This window comes from Mus musculus, chromosome X (genome assembly GCF_000001635.26).
Source record: "Mus musculus strain C57BL/6J chromosome X, GRCm38.p6 C57BL/6J".
In the NCBI taxonomy this organism is placed as follows: Eukaryota; Metazoa; Chordata; class Mammalia; order Rodentia; family Muridae; genus Mus; species Mus musculus.
Genome location: NC_000086.7, coordinates 134,274,315 through 134,291,312, shown reverse-complemented (window position 1 = coordinate 134,291,312; position 16,998 = coordinate 134,274,315). Strand labels below are relative to the sequence as shown.

The following is a 16,998-nucleotide window of genomic DNA, read 5'->3' as shown; positions in this document are numbered from 1 at the left end:
TTTCTTCATATGGTGCTGTTAGTTTGTTTTTTAAACATGAAAAGTCCCTCACAAGCTCTTGTGTTAGAAGCTTGGTTTGCAACTGGTGGGCTTATTTTGGGAGGTGATGGAAGCTTTGAGAAGTAGGGCCCAATTAGAGAAAGTAGGTCACAGAAGAAATGTCCTTGCCGAGTCTAGATGTTGCTGTGGTTCCTTCCAGTTTGTCTGAGCTTCCTTTCCACACTGGGGGTGGGGGAGCTACGTGTTTTATTGTATGCTCTTACCATAATGTTTAGCTTCTCCATCACACTCACGACAGTGGAACCAGCTGGACATGGGCTGAAACTACGAGCCAATGTAAGTCCCTCCTCCTATATAAATTGTTCGTTGCCACACGTTTTATCACAGAGATGGAAAGTCTTAACAGAGAACCCATTTACTCTTTAAGGTGAGATCTCACTGTATTGCCCAGCATAGCAAGGAACTTTGGGGCTCAAATGATCCTCCTGTCGCATTCTCCCCATTAGCTGTACCTAAAAGCTTACAACACCACATCTAGCTGAGACTAGAAATAATATTATTAGGGATTTTATCCTTGAGTCATCGTCATGAATACATCCCACCCACTTTATCCACTGTCTGTGGCTGGCTTACAGGAAACTTATTGTCTCTTCTGAACACTCTCCTTAAATCTATTCATACTTCAAGTGATTCGCCCTAGGTATTGTCTGAATAGACAACCAAATCAACTGCAAATAATGATTTTTTTGTCCCCCTTCCAATAACTACACCTCATTTCTTTTCTTATAACTTTGTTTAAAACGCACTTTTAAAACATTTGTCTGCCCTGCAGCAACCAATGGAATTCCACTTGCCACTTGTCAAAGGAAGCATGAAATGGAACACCAAGATAAGTAAGGAAGCCATGTCTATTACTCTTTGGAAGTAATCATTGCTATGAACTCTATTGCTATCAGGAAAGGAAAGATATGACAAGCTAATTTGACTTTTCTCTTCCAAGGCACTTCTGCTACCCACATTCTTCCTGCACTTCTTTCTTCCCATTCACAGCCCCCTCCCTCGTCTCCCCCTAGTCCAGCCCTTACAAGTTCCTCCCCCCATGACCCCCTCTCCTCTTATGAGAAGGGCATCTCCCCCTTGGGTGTCACCCCACTCTGGAGCTTCTAGTCTCAGCAGGACTAAGCACACCCTCTCCCACTGAGGCTCAACCAGGCAGTCCATGTAGGGGAAGGAGATTCAATGGCAGGCAACAGAGTCAGAGACAGCTCTTGCTCCAGTTATTAGGGAACCCACATGAAGACCAAGCTGCACATCTGCTACAAATGTGTAGGGGGCCATAGATCCAGCCCCTGCATGCTCTTTGGTTGGCCTTCCTGCACTTTTCAACCAATGTCTGACAGCAGCAGCGTAACTCACAAAAAGATAGACCTTTGCGCTATCTAGATAAGTTTGGCCTTTTGTTTCAAGGAAGAGGAGCTGGGAAGGATTATCCCAAAGTGTGAATAGTACTGATTGTGAGAGCAGATATTTAAGGTTGTGTCTGTGCCAGCTCCCCTACCCCAAGTGGATCCCATGTGACACAGACTCCAGGCTTTCTCTTCCATCTCGCTGTGCATTTTTCCAGTCTTTTGCCTTACAACAGATCTTAATAGAAAGACCATGAAATCCACAGCAGAACAGGTACAACTCCACATCTCACAGGGCAACACTCATTCACGATTTGCTCTATAGGCTGAAGGGGCAAGCTTTAATTTTATCCCTATCTCTAGGGAGATCTTCTGTGCTAGGTACTGTGTAACTACAGTGCATTAAACATAACAGCCCAGGGTGGGCAGCTCAGTGGTAGAGCACTTGTCTAGCATGATTCATCAGGCCCTGAGTTCCATTTCCTGCACTGCCAAGATAGGCTGGGAAAGAAGTCCATTGAGCTCTCTCATCGGGCTGACTCTTTTTGGCTGTGTTTTGCCTATCTATATGGATGCGGGACACATGCATGAAGTGCTTGTGGAGGTCAGAACAGGGTGTCATAGCTCTTGGGACTGGAGTTATATAGAGTTGTGAGTTCCTGTATGAGAGCTGGGACCTGAAGCCAGGCCACCATTTGTAACTTTAACTAGGAAACCATCTCTTCACCCCTGTAGTGACTTTTTAAAATGGAAAAATTAGGATTCAAAAAAATTTAGGTCATTTTCCCCAGGTCGTTATTCTCATTAGTAACAGAGCTCCAACCTTATCTTGCACTACTGTTTTTTGTTTGTTTGTTTGTTTGTTTTGTTGTTGTTGTTGTTTTTGAGACAGCCCTTAAATTTGTGATCTCTTGCCTAGCCTGCAAAACCCTGGGATTACAGGTATACATTGCCTAGCTGTAGAAACTATTTCTTTACCCATTGTTACCTCTTAACGATATTGTTTGGCATTATGTGTGTGTGTGTGTGTGTGTATACATATATGTGTGTGTATATATGATGTGTGTGGCAAGCATGTGCACGTGCATGCACACACACACACACACACACACACCCACAGCATCCACAGAGAGATGGTTGTAATTGAGTATTGGTAGTTTTCAAGAACTTAACAGTGTCTTAATGTGCAGCCAAGTGTGGCTTACTTTGTTGCCTGAAAACTCAGCTGTGTCTCAGTGAAATATTTAACTCATGCTTCTTCCTGTCTGCTGTAGGCAATGTATATCCTTTACAAGGTAGGTGTGAACAATAGCTCCAAGGAGAGCTTGCACAGTAATGGCCCTTTCCTCAGCTTCCCAAGGTAGTGCTAATCGAGACCCTCCACAGAATCAGGCCGATGTGTCAGCTGTATTAAATCCTGAGCTGACAGATAGCTATGCTTGGCAAATAATACTGCTCTTCAGTGTTAACTCTTTGAGTGACTTCAAAGAGGATAGAGATTATACTGTCTAGATAGCAGCATTTAGTAGCAGTGAGGACTAAGTCAGAAACTGAGCCTCGCCCAGCATATGGCCATCTCTTTTCCCAAATGTTATGTTCTGTGAGCACAGGCTATGCACTGTGTTTCCTTTCAGTGACATAGCTAGCCACTTTCTAGTTGTTTGGAAGACAGAGAGAAATATGAGTTTTCTGAGACCCCTGAACACTGATTATAGAGCACAAAGAAGAGTCACATGAGTGTCTTAGCATCATATGTCATATGATGATAGGTTCATTTGCCCTTCATGGGAGAACATGAAGTACAGTATACAAAACAGAGGTCTTCCAAATGTGCTCTTCATGTCTGGCTACTTCCACATCACCTGGAAACTTGCTTGAAATGCAAATTCTTAGGCTGACTTAAATTGGAGATGAGAACCTCAACACTTGAGTAGCAGTTTTTGTTTAGTTGTTGTTGTATGTGTGTTTGTGTTCATGCATGCATTGTGTGTGCACATGTATGTGAGAGCCAGAAGTCAATCTCAACTGTTGTTTCTCAGGCGCCATCCATATTTTATTGATATATATATATATATATATATATATATATATATATATATATGGCCTGTCATTGGTCTGGAACTTGACATGCAGTCTAGGCAAGCATGGCAGTACCAGGGATCCACCTACTCAGTACTGGGATTGCAAATGGGCATCACCATGCCTATTTTTTGAGACAAGGTCTCACTATGTGGTTGGCCTGGAATTTGCTGTGTAGATCAGATTGGCCTTAAACTCACAGAGATTGACCGGCCTCTGCCTCCTGAATGCTGGAACTGAAGATGTGTGCTACCAAGGCCATTATTTATGCCTGGTGTTTTTTTTTTTTTAAGTGACTTCTGGGTGTCAAACTCAGGTCTTCATGCTTGCAAGATAAGTACTTTTCTGACCTGTATCTATCTACTACTGTGTGTGTGTGTGTGTGTGTGTGTGTGTGTGTGTGTGTGTGTGTGTGTGATGAGATAAGGCCTACAATGACCTTAAACTGCACATTTTTGGTGATCATCATGCTTCGTAAGTGCTGGGATTATAGACAGGCACTAGTGGTCTGAATTTTTCTGTCACCTTCCTGGAAATGCAGATGCAAACCAAACCAGAGTTTGAGGATCATTGGTGAAAATTTCAAGAATTGAAGTGGGATAATGGGTATCTGACAGCTGACTCTACTTCTGTCACCTCTGTCACTTACTGTGTGATCTTGGATAGGTTATTTATTCCTCTGTATATGTCAGTTACTTTGTAAGTAAAATACAGCTATCAATGTTTTGCCTTGTAAATTGGGCGGATTCTCCTGGGGCACTTAGGATACTGTGTGGCCCAAAGTTAATGTCCAATAAATGCTGGGTAGCCCTTATTACAACAAGGGCTATTCTGGATGATCATTTTCATGTCCAAAAGGATTGGCTTCTTACAGTGTGGAAAATGTCCAAATTAGAAATCCAGGAAACAAACAAACAAGCTTAAAAGCTGGATGTGGTGGGACATAGTGTCAGCACTCAGAAGGCAGAGACGGGCAGATATCTGAGTTTAAGGCTGGCCTGGTCTACATGTTGAGTATCAGACCAACTGCATCTACAATGGTAAGCACCCATCTCAAAAATAAATACGTAAAATTAATACACACTTGGGTATGACCATGTACACCCCTAAGCACAATACTGGGAAAATGGAAGAGGAAAGACAGGGAGATCACAGTCATTCTCATCTACATGAAGAATTTAAAGTCAGTCTGGGCTACATGAGACCCTAGCAACGATTTATTTATTCATTTATTTATTTATTTATTTATTTATTTATTTATTTTGGTTTTTTGAGACAGGGTTTCTCTGTGTAGCCCTGGCTATCCTGGAACTCACTCTAGACCAGGCTGGCCTCGAACTCAGAAATCTGCCTGCCTCTGCCTCCCAAGTGCTGGGATTAAAGGCATGCGCCACCACTGCCTACCCCCTAGCAACTTTTTACCCTGGAAACTTCCGCCCAACTAACTAGCTCCTTTATACTTCTAGTTTCTCCCAACATTTAGAAGCTACACGGGACGCTTTCATAACTCAGCTGGAAGAGTGGGACCAATTTCTTTCCACCTACCAGTATCTTCATAGAATTGTGGGACATACAAGCACTGAGGGTAGTTTTGTCATCCTTGGCAAGCTAATGATGACACTTGAAAGAACTGGACGAGTGCATCATTAGGAAGGAGAAGAGAAACTAGTGTCTTTATTAGGGGTTTGCTGAGGACAGCATGATTCGGAGAGAATAGAAAATAACAGCCTCAGGGTAGGTGGAGGATTTGTGCCTTTGTTGCTAAGTCCCAGGCCTAAGGCTGAGATACTTGTACTGATAGTGTGCCCGGGTGGGCCAGAGCGTGGGATCCATGGTCATTTCTCTCCATCCAACTGTGAGGGATGAGCTGTCAGTGCTGGAATGTGGGGAACATTGAATTGCAAATTTTAGCACGATTAAAAAAAGCAAAGGGTTGAGACCCTAGGAGGTGAGAAAATGAACACCAGCCATGTAAATGTAGTATAGTAAATATCTGTGTTGCCCTAGAAACTAGAAGAATAAAGGAGCTAGTTAGTTGGGCGACAGTTTCCAGGGTAATTCCTCCTACACAAAATGTAAGAGCTTTTGTATTATGTTAACTTGTTATATACACGGCCACTAGCCCCTCTCTCCAGATTCCATTATCCTTTTTCTCTTTTAAAAGATTTCCTTTCTGAACTCTTTATTTTGCTGAGGGGCACATCCTCCCATGTGCTCTCATTAAAACCCCTTGCTATTTATGAGAGAGCCAAAGGGACCCCAATTTAATGTGTATCTCTAAGCCCAAGAAATATACTTTAGAAAAAAAAAAAGACTAGACAAAGAAACCAGGAAATGATAGATTCCTCAACTGAAAAAAATTTTTTTTTTTTAAAGATAGCTTACAGTGCATGAAAACAGCCATCTGTGACTCTTCCCAGAAGCAACTCCTGGTAAATATAATTTGTAGACAGACTGAAGATGAGATTAAGATGCTTCCCAATATCTCACCTGGGAGCTACCAGCCTACAATGTAATTCATGTAAGATGAGCTGTTACCTTGGAAACAGTGACGCATAATGAGGATAGGAGGCAGGTAATATTGTAATGACAGAAGATTCTAGTAACTAGTTAGAGGTGTCGGAAGAAAAAGAACATTGGAGAGTCAATGTTTATGAGGAACTTTTAAAGTCACAGGAACACCAGGCTGGTCAACTTGTTACAAATAACCCAATGCAAGAGGTCCCTGGATACTCTTATGGAAGAGCTGGGGGATGGATTAGGGGGCCCCAAAGAGGACAGGGCCTCCACAGGAAGACCGAGTCAACTAACCTGGACCCTTGGGGCTCTCAGAGAATAAACCACCAACCAAAGAACATACATGGGCTGGACCTAGTCCTCCCTGCACATCTGTAGCTGATGTGCAGCTTGGTCTTCATGTGGGTCCTGAACAACTGGAACGGGGACTACCCCAAAAGCTGTTGCCTGTTGGTGGGATATGTTCTAACTGGGCTGTCATGTCTATCAGAGACTTGAAGTGCCAAGGTAGATGGATACCCAGGATGGAGGCTCCACTCTCTCAGAGAAGAAGGGGATGGGAGAGGGAGAAGGATTATGGGAGAGAGTGGCCAGAAGGTAGGGCAGTAAGCAGGATGTAAAGTGAATAAATAAAAATAAATAAAACTAAAACAAAACAAAACAAAACAAAACAAAAAAACACTGTGCTCTATCTGTTCAAGTGATGGTTGACTTTCTGATTACTAGTTTAGTCTCCTCGGTGCATTAATAGTCATAGGAATGACCCTAGTTTATAGGTAAGAATATTTCTGTTACTTGAAGTGGTATTCCTCACTGAGATTTGGCTTGCAAGCCAGTCTCTTATAAATTTACTTAGCAAGTTAGTTTTCCAGAGTCTACTCTTTTCTGTATTGACTGAGAAAATTTTGTTCTCAAGGCACTTCTCAAGATTCCACCACTGCATCTTTCTTTATTGTCAATGCAATACATGTCCACTGCAGACCAAGTGGGATGTGCAGAAATGGAAATGCAGTAAACAAATGAATGGCACCCATGTTAGTTCCTTTTCTATGGCTAAGATAAAATAACACGACCAGGGCAATTTATAGGAGATAATTTGTAGGCAGTTTAAATGAGATGTCCCCCATATTCTCAAGCATCTGAATCCTTGGTCCCAGTTGGGGGCACTGTTTGGGTAGATTTAGGAAGTATGGCCTTGGTGGTAGAAGTGTGTTACTGGGGCAAAATTTAATGTTTCAAATGCCACATGCCATTCCCAGTTTTTTCTCTCTGCTTCCTGCTTGTTTGAGATGTGAGCTCTCAGTTCCAGCTGCCCTGTCTACCACCTGTTGCCATGTCTGTCACTTGCTGCCATGCTGTTCCTACCATTACAGACACTAACCCTTTAGAGCCATAAGCCCAAATAAAAGCTTTCTTCTCTAAGTTGCCTAAGTCATGATGTTTCATCATAGCAATAGAAAAGTAATTAACGTAACCCCAATCTTAGTCACTGTTCTATTGCTGTGAAGAGACACCATCACCAGAGTAACAATATAAGAGAACACATTAAATTGGAGGCTTCCTTATAGTTTCAGGCCTATAGGCCAACTATTATCGTGGTGGGGAGCATGTTGTTTTTCAGGCAAATATTGGATCAATATCTGAGAGTTATACCCAGAGAGGGAGAGGAGGGAGAGAGAGAGGAGAAAGGAGAGGCATTGAGAGAGGGAGAAGGAGAGGGGGAGGGGGAGGGGGAGGGGGAGAGGGAGAGGGAGAGAAACAGAAACAGGGCCTGGCAAGGGCTTTTGAAACCTCAAAGCCCACACCTCCATTGACACAATTTATCCAACAAAGTCATACATCCTAATCCTTCTCAAATAGTGCCCCTCCTTGATGACAAAGCACACAAATCTATGAGCTTATGGGGGTGATTCCTATTCAGACAACCACAGCCCCGAAGCCCACTATCCAGAGGTACCATGTGAACATCCCCATGTACTTCCTTTCAGCCTTTGCTTAGTACATTTAAAAACATTTATTCTAGTTTTTAAATTTATGTGTATGAGTATGACCTATGTGAAGGCCAGGCGAGTGTGGATGTCAACAGAAGCCAGAAGAGGACATCAGATCCCCAGGAACTGGAATACAGACGGTTGTGGACCTTCCAGTACGAGTGCTGAGAACTAAATTCAGGTTAGCTACAGCAAACTATGGGGCCATCTCTATGGCTCCTGTTCAAGTGCTTGCTTTTTATTTTCTTTTATGAGTCTGAATGTTTTGCCTGCATGTATGTGTGTGTACCAAGTGCATGCCGTGCCTGAGAAGGTCACAAGAGGCCATTAGATCCATTAGATCCATTAGATCCCCTAGAACTGGAGCATGTGGGGGCTGGGGATTGAATCCAGGTTCTCTGCAAGATCAGCCATTGCTCTTAAATTGCTGAGCCACATCTCCAGCTCCTCCATCTATTTATTTTTATTCCATTTACTTATGTTGCGTCTCTGTTTGTGTGTTCCACAGAACATGTGTGAAAGTCAGAAGACAACTTGCAGACGTGAGTTCTCTTTCTTCACTCTGTGGGTCCTTAAGGCTTGAACTCAGGTTGAACTTCTTGACGGCTAATGCTTGTACCCACTGAGCCATCTTCCCAGGACCTGGAGAAGAGCATATAAAATTATAAATGGTCTCATGTAGCCCAGGGTGGTCTCCAACCCTCTATGCAGCCAAGAATGAATGGCCTTGAACTTTCAATCTTGTCTCAGCCTCCAAGTTTTGGGATTGCGAGCCATTGTGTTTGGCTGGTTTAATTTTCTTTTTTGAGTTCAATACATTCGTATGAAATTTTTACCTGATATATGCTGGGGCTCAATTTTTTTAAAACGTTTCCCCTTGAGTGTATAGATACATAGTATGTGGGCAAATTTTTGTATGTGTGTGGGTTCACCTATATATGTATGCATGTGTGTGGAGGCTAAGCTACTCTTACTCTGGAAGGATTTCTTGTCAATCTTGCTAGTATAGCTACCCAGTTTGCCTTGGGGATCTCCTGTCTCTGTCTCCCAAGTGCTGCTATCACTCACCTGAATAATTTTTTTAAACATGGATTCTGGGTATCCATATTTCAGTTTTCATAAGCACATGGCAAACCCATTATCCACTGACCCCTCTCCCTTGACTACTGGAATCATACTTTAATATGTTTTTCATGTGAGATAATTGTTACAATCCCAGGAATCCTTGATACCTCCCTTTTTTGTTGTTGTTTTGTTTTGTTTTTTCGAGACAGGGTTTCTCTGTATAGCCCTAGCTGTCCTGGAACTCACTTTGTACACCAGGCTGGCCTTGAACTCAGAAGTCCGCTTGCCTCTGCCTCCCGAGTTCTGGGATTAAAAGGCATGCGCCACCACGCCCGGCTGATACCTCCCTTTTTGAGATTTCACTTTGGCAAATGTGGATAGGGATCACAAATCCACATTTGTTTCAATCACTCCAGCTAATTGTGGTGCATAATGGCCCTGATAATATTTTTAGAAACTATTACAGTATGTACTATAGTCTGCTTAATGGCTGTGTCAATTTCCCTCAGCTTCTAGGTTACTACATGCTACAATCTATCCTATGGATGGTTACTGGAGTTCTCTTGTGGGGATGTCTCAGAAAAACTCTCAATGTTAGCTTCCTGTTGTTGCAAGATAATCTCAAACTCCCCAAGGCAGCATTCTAGACCTTCAACTGTCTTCTGGAATCAATCTAATGAGCCAGAAGGCCATGACTATGTCAGCGCTTTCCCATCTAGCCAGGCCTGCATAGTGATCAGCCTTGAATTGTTTATTCCTGTTCTCATGGTGAACATGGTCATGCTGAAGCCTTGAACATCCCCAGAGGATATAGAGCCTAGATAGTCCACCCAGTTCTCACATCCTTTTCCTTTCCTGACATCTAAAATGATAGTTGCCTTCCTAGAACTACTGATGCCCTGACTGCTATGGATTTTAACTCAGTGAATCTTGTCTTCCCCTCATATTCAATCTTCAGGGGCATGGTATGTATATCTCATCCCTCTCGGCCTCTATCATAGTTCTAGGCATAAAGAAGTGTTGTTGAATAGAACTAAGCCAGCTGTGTCAAATTATCTTAATACTATACATACAATATACATATATATGTATACATATATATGTGTGTGTATGTATATATACACATATACATACACATATATACATCTATCTATAGCTATATATATCTCATGTATAGACATATATGTCTGTGTGAATTTATATAGACCATGTGCATACAGGTGCCCATGGAGGTCACAGGACATCAGATACTCTGGAACTGGAATTTCTGGCAGTTGTGAGCTGCCAGGTGTGAGTGCTGGGACCTGAACTGGAATCTTCTGCAAGAGCAGTGCGCACTACTGAGCTGTCGCTCCAGCCCCCAATACATGGTCATTCTAAGAAGGAATTCTGTAGCCTCTCACATACCTTTCCTTGCACCAAATTGAGAAGGTTTGACAAATTTCTAGATATTTCCTTTTGTTGTGATTTTGTTTGCTGATAACAAGGTTAAGCAGAAAGGTTATCTTGGTTCCAGTGTTTATCTAATTCAACCAAACTGCTTATCACCTATGACAGGCCCACTTACAGATTTTCTGCTTGAAGAGTCTAACCTTTACTATAATATGAGATATTTCTTTTTCCTTCTACAAATGTAATGGTTTCTCTTTTCCTAGAAGAGCACGATTTATTGGATTAAATAAATATAAAGGGGTTAATGGTTAAATAATTTCATTTTGGCTTCCTTAATCTCTTTTCTCTCTTTACCCTTCAGGGCTCTGTCTCCCTGAAGGACAGAAGTGTTTTAAATGAGTTTGCTTGGCTGTGCAGAGTAGGTGGGGACACTGAAAGAAATGCCTTTTCTCTTGCAGTAGGCAAGGTGGTGAGATTTGGCTCATCAAATATTTATTGAGCTCTTCTGGGCACCTAGCTCTGTGCCCAGCACTCCAGAGAACACCCGGATGAGGAGGGATGACTGTGTGGGAGGACGAGGGAAAGAAACGAAAGTTTAGGAGGTAGAGTAAGGGGTAGGCTGGCAATGCACAGAGGAGGGTACTAGAGAGGAGGGACAAGGAGGAGCAAAGGTGAGCTCTCTGGCTTGTTTTTAGCTCTCTGGCTTGTTTTTAGCTCCAGATGGGCCCAAGCCCCACTGGAGCAGTGGTTTGTGCTTGGATTTTTGAGAGCCTTTAGAGCAGTTGGGGTGGTTACAAGTTCAGTCAGATTTACTGCTTGAGGCTTAATAAGAAGTCAAAGATCTCTTTCAACAGAGTAGCTATAAATGCATTTTGTGTGTACATTAAATGTACATTAATGTACACATGTATATACATGTATGTAAACATACATGCATATATGTACACAATGTGTACCAATAGTGTATACTATATGTACATTATTACTAATATTAAGCTGAGTATCAAATCAAGTCAATCTTCCACTGAGTTAAAACTTTAGTTCCTAAAATTTTTTGCTTGTATTTTGTTTTGAAACAAGGTCTCACTGTGTAGCCCTGGATGTCTTGGAACTCACTATATAGACCAGGAGGTCTCAAACTCACAGCGATCCACCTGCTTCTGCCTCCTGGGTGCTAGGGCTAAAGGGATGTACTGCCATACCTGGCTATTGAATTTTTGTTTTTGTTTTTGTTTTTTGGCTGGGGTTAGATTTAATTGATATTGTATAAATGTACTCTATGTGAGTTACAGAAAGTTGTGAGCCACCATATAGATGTTAGGATTTGAACCCAGGTCATCTGCAAGAGCAACACATATTTTTAACTACTGAGCCATCTCTCCAGCTTCTGTTTGTATTTATTTTTTAAAAAAAACAAACTTATTTTATGTGTATAAGTGTTTTTCCTGTATGTATATATGTGCACAGTATGTATGCTCAGAGCCCTCAAAGTTCAGAAAACAGTGTTGGCTCTCCTGGAACGGGACAGTTGTGATCCCTTGTATGGGTGCTGGGAACTGAACCCAGGTCCTCTGGAAGAGCAGGCAGTGCTCTTAGTCACTCAGACATCTCTCCAACTCCCTAAAATTTTTGAATGATAATAGCTGGCATTTATTATACGCTTGTTGTGTTTTTTTTTTTTTCTTTCGCAGCATTAACTTATTTAATCTTCCTCACAGTCACAGGAGGCAGACACAGCTCTGACTCAGATCGGGTATGGAGCAGCTAAGTGCACATAGCTTTGAAGAATCCATGTGGTCCATTTGTTTTTACAGATAGTCTTTACTGAGTGTTTACTATGTGAAGCACCATTTAAAATTTATATTTTATATTTATGTCCTCTGTGTGTGTGTGCAGGGGCTGCTGGGCGTTCATGCCACGGTGCTTATGTGGGCTTAGGGGATTGAATTCCAGTTCAGCAGGCTCAGAGGTGAGTGCTTTTATTCAATGTGCTTTCTCACTGACCCAGAGTATAATGTTTTCTTGAGATGGGGGTCTCTTGTAGCTCAGGCAGGCAGGCCTTGAACTCACTATAACCTTGAACTCCTGTTTGTTTTACTTCTGCTTCCTGAGTGCTGGGATTACAAGTGTGAGCTACTACACCCAGTTTATATGAGCTGGAGATGAACCCCAGGGCCTTGTACATGCTAGCAAGCACCCTGAGCTGCAGTCTAGCCCTGGTTTTTGCTACTCTTGTTTTGTTTGTTTGTTTGTTTTGGAGACAGAGCTGTACTCTGTCGTTTGGGTTGGCCTGGGATTCACTCCATAGGCCAGGATAATCCTGCCCTTCCACTTCAACCTCCTGTATTAGAGGCCTGAGTCACCACTCCAGTTGGCCTGACTCAGTATTTGCTATTATTTCAGGTACCGGGCTTTGTTTCATTCCTACCCTGGGACTAATATATAGTCTTATACATAATAAGCATGCAATGCTTTGAATGAATTGGAACACCAACTAAGAAGGGCTTCTGATTTAAGATCAATTACACAAGCATAAAAAGTAGCCAAATGCACAGGGGGAAAGGTTTTTCATTCCAACACTTGGAAAACAGAAGCAGGAAGATTAGGGGTTTAAGTTCAACAGAGCCTGAACTGGCCACCTTTTGTAACCAGGCAAGGCCTCAAGTGGAGGGAGTGGGAGACACCAACCCAGCCACACAACCTTTCGACCTAGTTTGTCCTGTTTGTACAGTGTGCTGGGACCAGAGCCTAGCAGAATAGTCATCTAAGAGACCAGAGAGACTTACCCCTGCATCTGATGGGAGTAGATGCAGAGTCCCCAGCCAAACATTAGGACGAGCTCAGGAAGTCCTGCTGAGGAAGGGGGGGAAGGATTGTGGGAGCCAGAGGGGTCAGGGACATCAGGAAAACAGGGCTCACAGGACTCAGCACTCAACTGATGGGGACTCATGAAGCTGGGCAGAGGATGGCTGAATAGCTCAGTGTTCTTGTGGGAATCCTAAGGATGCGAGCTGAGGCTGTCGCTGATTCTTACCTGTGGGACCCCTTTCCTCCTACTGGGCTGCTTCATCCATTCCTGATGTGATGGTATGTGCTCAGGTCTTATTGTAGCTTGTTATGCCCTGTTCCTGGGAGGACTGCTCTTTTCTGAGAGGAAATGGAGGGGGATGACTTTGGGAGAGAGGGGAGGCATGTATGTGTGTAGGAAAGACTCAGGGAAGGGAGGAAGAGGGAACTGTAGAGAAGAATAAAAATTTTTAAAAAATTGAAAATTTCCATTTGTCAATAAATAAATGAAAAGGAAAAAAGAATGTCTGCCTCCAAGAGTTCAAGTCCAGCCTATGCTGCACGAGACTCAAACAAAACCAAAGAAAACCCCAGCAACAACAAGGAGCAAGCAAACAAAGCCACCAAAACCCAAACAAGGCAAAACATTTTCCCAGTGCTACATAAGATAGAGGGGAAAGGAATATCTGAAAAATTCTCTGGTAAAAGAGCTTGCTGCCAAACAGGATAAACTGACTTGAGTTCAATCCCAGAGATCTCTGCACGATAGAAAGAGACATGACTTTAGTATGTTGTCCTCTGAGCTCCACACACAGGTGATGGCACACGTGAGCTAAATAAATTAAGTGTAATTAAAAATTAAGAACAGAAATATATTCTTTGGTTTGAAAGAGTTCATGTGTAGCATGCTGCGATATGAATTTCTTCAGGATTTTCTTCCTTGGCTTATCCAGATCCCTATTTGATAAGGAGAAAAGAGCGGCGGATCTCAAAAAGGAACTTGGCAAGTCAAAGTTCAGCAGGAAAAGGCTCAGGTAGAGTCCGCCAGACTGGGCAGCACGTCTGCGGGAGGAGGAGCCCCGCAGCACTGGGAGGAGCCTGAGCAGGCGGGCTGGAGCGCTGCGCACCAGGAAGTGACTGGCCCCTGCAACCCCTTCGCGCCATCCGCTGGTATTTTAGTTTGCCACTGCACGTCCGTCCAAGGCCTTAGTGACTCCCAAGGAGTCCCGGGTAAGTAGCCTGGAAAACCCGGAGTAGTGAGTGTTTGGGACAGGGAGGAGGCGGGGAGGAGGCGGGGGGGGGGGCGGGGCACGGGGGATGTCACCCAGGGTGACTTTGAAGGTCGCAGCCAGCCATCACAGTCCCCCACCCCCTCTCTTCCCTAGGGCAGCCCTGCCACCTGCCTACATTTTGTGTGGCGTTTGGGTGGTTTGTCCTAGCATCTGTTTGCTAACACTTAGTTACATTTCCTATTGCTGTGGTACAATACCCTGGCAAAACCAGCTTTAAGGCAGCAAAGGTTTATTAGGCTTCAAATTGCAGCTCCCAGCAATTCGTCACGAAAAAGTCAAGACAGGAACTTGAAGCAGCTAGCCACAGTCACAGCCATTCGGACAGGGAGAATGAGTGTATACATAATTCCTAGTTCCTAGCATAGTTTTCCCAGTGTTCTGCAGTTCAGGACTGAAAGCCAGAAATAGAACCCACAGGCCGGGCCTTTACCACCACAATTAATTTAACCAAGACAAACTCCTCCCATGTTATTTATATACAGGCAAACTTGATCTAAACCAGTGATTCTCAACCTTTAAGTGTAGCAACCCCTTTGGGAGTTAAACGACCCTTTCACAAGGGTCGAGTAAGGCCATCCTGAATATCAGATATTTACATTCAGATTTATAACAGTAGCAAAATTACAATTATGAAGTAGCAACGAAAATAATTTTATGGTTGGGAGTCACCAGAACATGAGGAATTGTGCTAAAGGGTCGCAGCATTAGGAAGGCTGAGTATCACGGATCTAGACTATCCCTCCCTAGGTATCTATTCCTACAGACTCCCCCTCCCCCCTTCCAGCTATAGCCTTGACAGTTCAAACAAACCATCACACCCCCACCCCCCTTAGGGACGACTGTGGGACAGACTTGTTCAAAGGGGCAATTGGAGGCCTCTTTGCGGGATGACTGCATGTGGTCTGCAGTGGGACACATTAGTGAATTCATTTTCCTCCCAGCTTTAGTGGAAAAACCCTGGCTGGGGTCCAGCCAATGAAAAGGCAGGCAATCGGAGTTCCTACCTATGGGTGGCTGAAAAGTTTCCTCCAAGGAATGTTTAGCTTTCTGAAGCTTCGAACTTTCAGATTGTCTCTGCCTTGACCTTCTGAGCACTGGAGCCTGATTATCCACCGAAGCTCAGGAAAGGAAACACTAACTATAGGTGGTTGCCATAAACTCTTGGGTTTTCTAGTCAGTGATTAATCCTGAGGGAGGAATGGAGCGCTCTCTCTCTCTCTCTCTCTCTCTCTCTCTCACACACACACACACCAGCATTTATATTTAAAACAGAAAAAAACCTACAAGAACCAATTAATCACAAAGAGTCATAAACAAGAAAATATAACTTACCTTCACTGGGGTTAGTGTCTTGCCCTGCGAAGTATATTTAGCTACGGAAATTACCAAGTACAATAAGTGATTCTCTACTGCACGTGTTGAAAAGGCAGGAGCCCATTTGTTTAATTTTTGTTATTTTGAAGAGCATGTTTTAATAGCATGTTTAATTACAAGCACAAGCCACCATGGCCAGTCTTTTTTCCTTTTCATAAGTAAGTCTGAAATTGTGTTTTTCATTTACTTATTTTTTTTTTTTTGAGACTAGGGTCCCACTGTGTAGCCCTGGCTGGCCTGACTTGGAGCTTTTGATTCTCCTTCCTCTAAGACCTGAGGGCAAAGGCTGGAGTTATAGGTGTGTATGCCATGTCTGGTGCTAGGTTGGAACCCAGGCTTCCTCTATGCTGGGCAGGCACTCTGCCTACTGAATGACATCCGTAGCTTTCATTCTTGATTTTTTACCTTCCATTTCTTCCTTCATTTTTTCTCGGTGGCCTTGGTTTTTCTATATCCAACACATACTTCTCTCACCCTGATGATCCTCTGGCACACAAGTTTGGTAGTACTAACAGGTACGTCTTGTCAGGCCAGCGTCTTGTCAGGCCATAGCCTCTCTATGCTCCAGAGGGCACTCACTCAGTGGGTCAGAGGTTGTGTGTGGACGGCTTTTTAAAAAGATTTTCTCATACAAGTGTATTTAGGCTCGAAATACCTTCCTCCCTGGTTGGTAGGTGGTAGACATCGAGGCACAAAGAAGACAAGTGACCCAAGTGGCACGTTTTGAGTCATGGTATAAGGAAGGGCACATGAACACCTACTGTATAATGCATAGTATAAGCTTATTTCATTCTTACTACAGCCCTGAAAGGTAGGCATTATTAGTTCTGTTTTATAGGCAGTGATCAGATATTCATTGTGCTTAGTTAACCTGTCCAAACACAGTTAGGGGGGAGTAGAACCTGGAGTAGAATATGGGTTCGGAACCAATTACCGTTTGATTTTCTTTATTTTTTATTTTATGTATTCATCATTGCTCTTTTCAGACACACCAGAAGAGGGCATCAGATCCCATTACAGATGGTTGTGAGCCACCATGTGGTTGCTAGGATTTGAACTCAGAACCTGTGGAAGAGCAGTCAGTGCTCTTAACTA

General features: G+C 43.2%; 1 protein-coding gene across 5 annotated transcripts in view; it reads left to right on the top strand.

The window, feature by feature from the left end:
- The first annotated feature begins 14,289 nt into the window (after window positions 1–14,289).
- The window catches only part of Trmt2b (TRM2 tRNA methyltransferase 2B), a 54,069-nt gene continuing 51,360 nt past the window's right edge, over window positions 14,290–16,998 (top strand). For 3 of the 5 annotated variants that reach the window (NM_172540.2, NM_001167994.1, NM_001167995.1), the window contains exon 1: window positions 14,329–14,467. The gene's annotated coding sequence lies outside the window, so the exon portion shown is untranslated. Of the gene's footprint in view, window positions 14,468–16,998 lie in introns of all 5 variants that reach the window. The other 2 variants (XM_011247734.3, XM_006528514.4) reach the window with 2 other exon arrangements.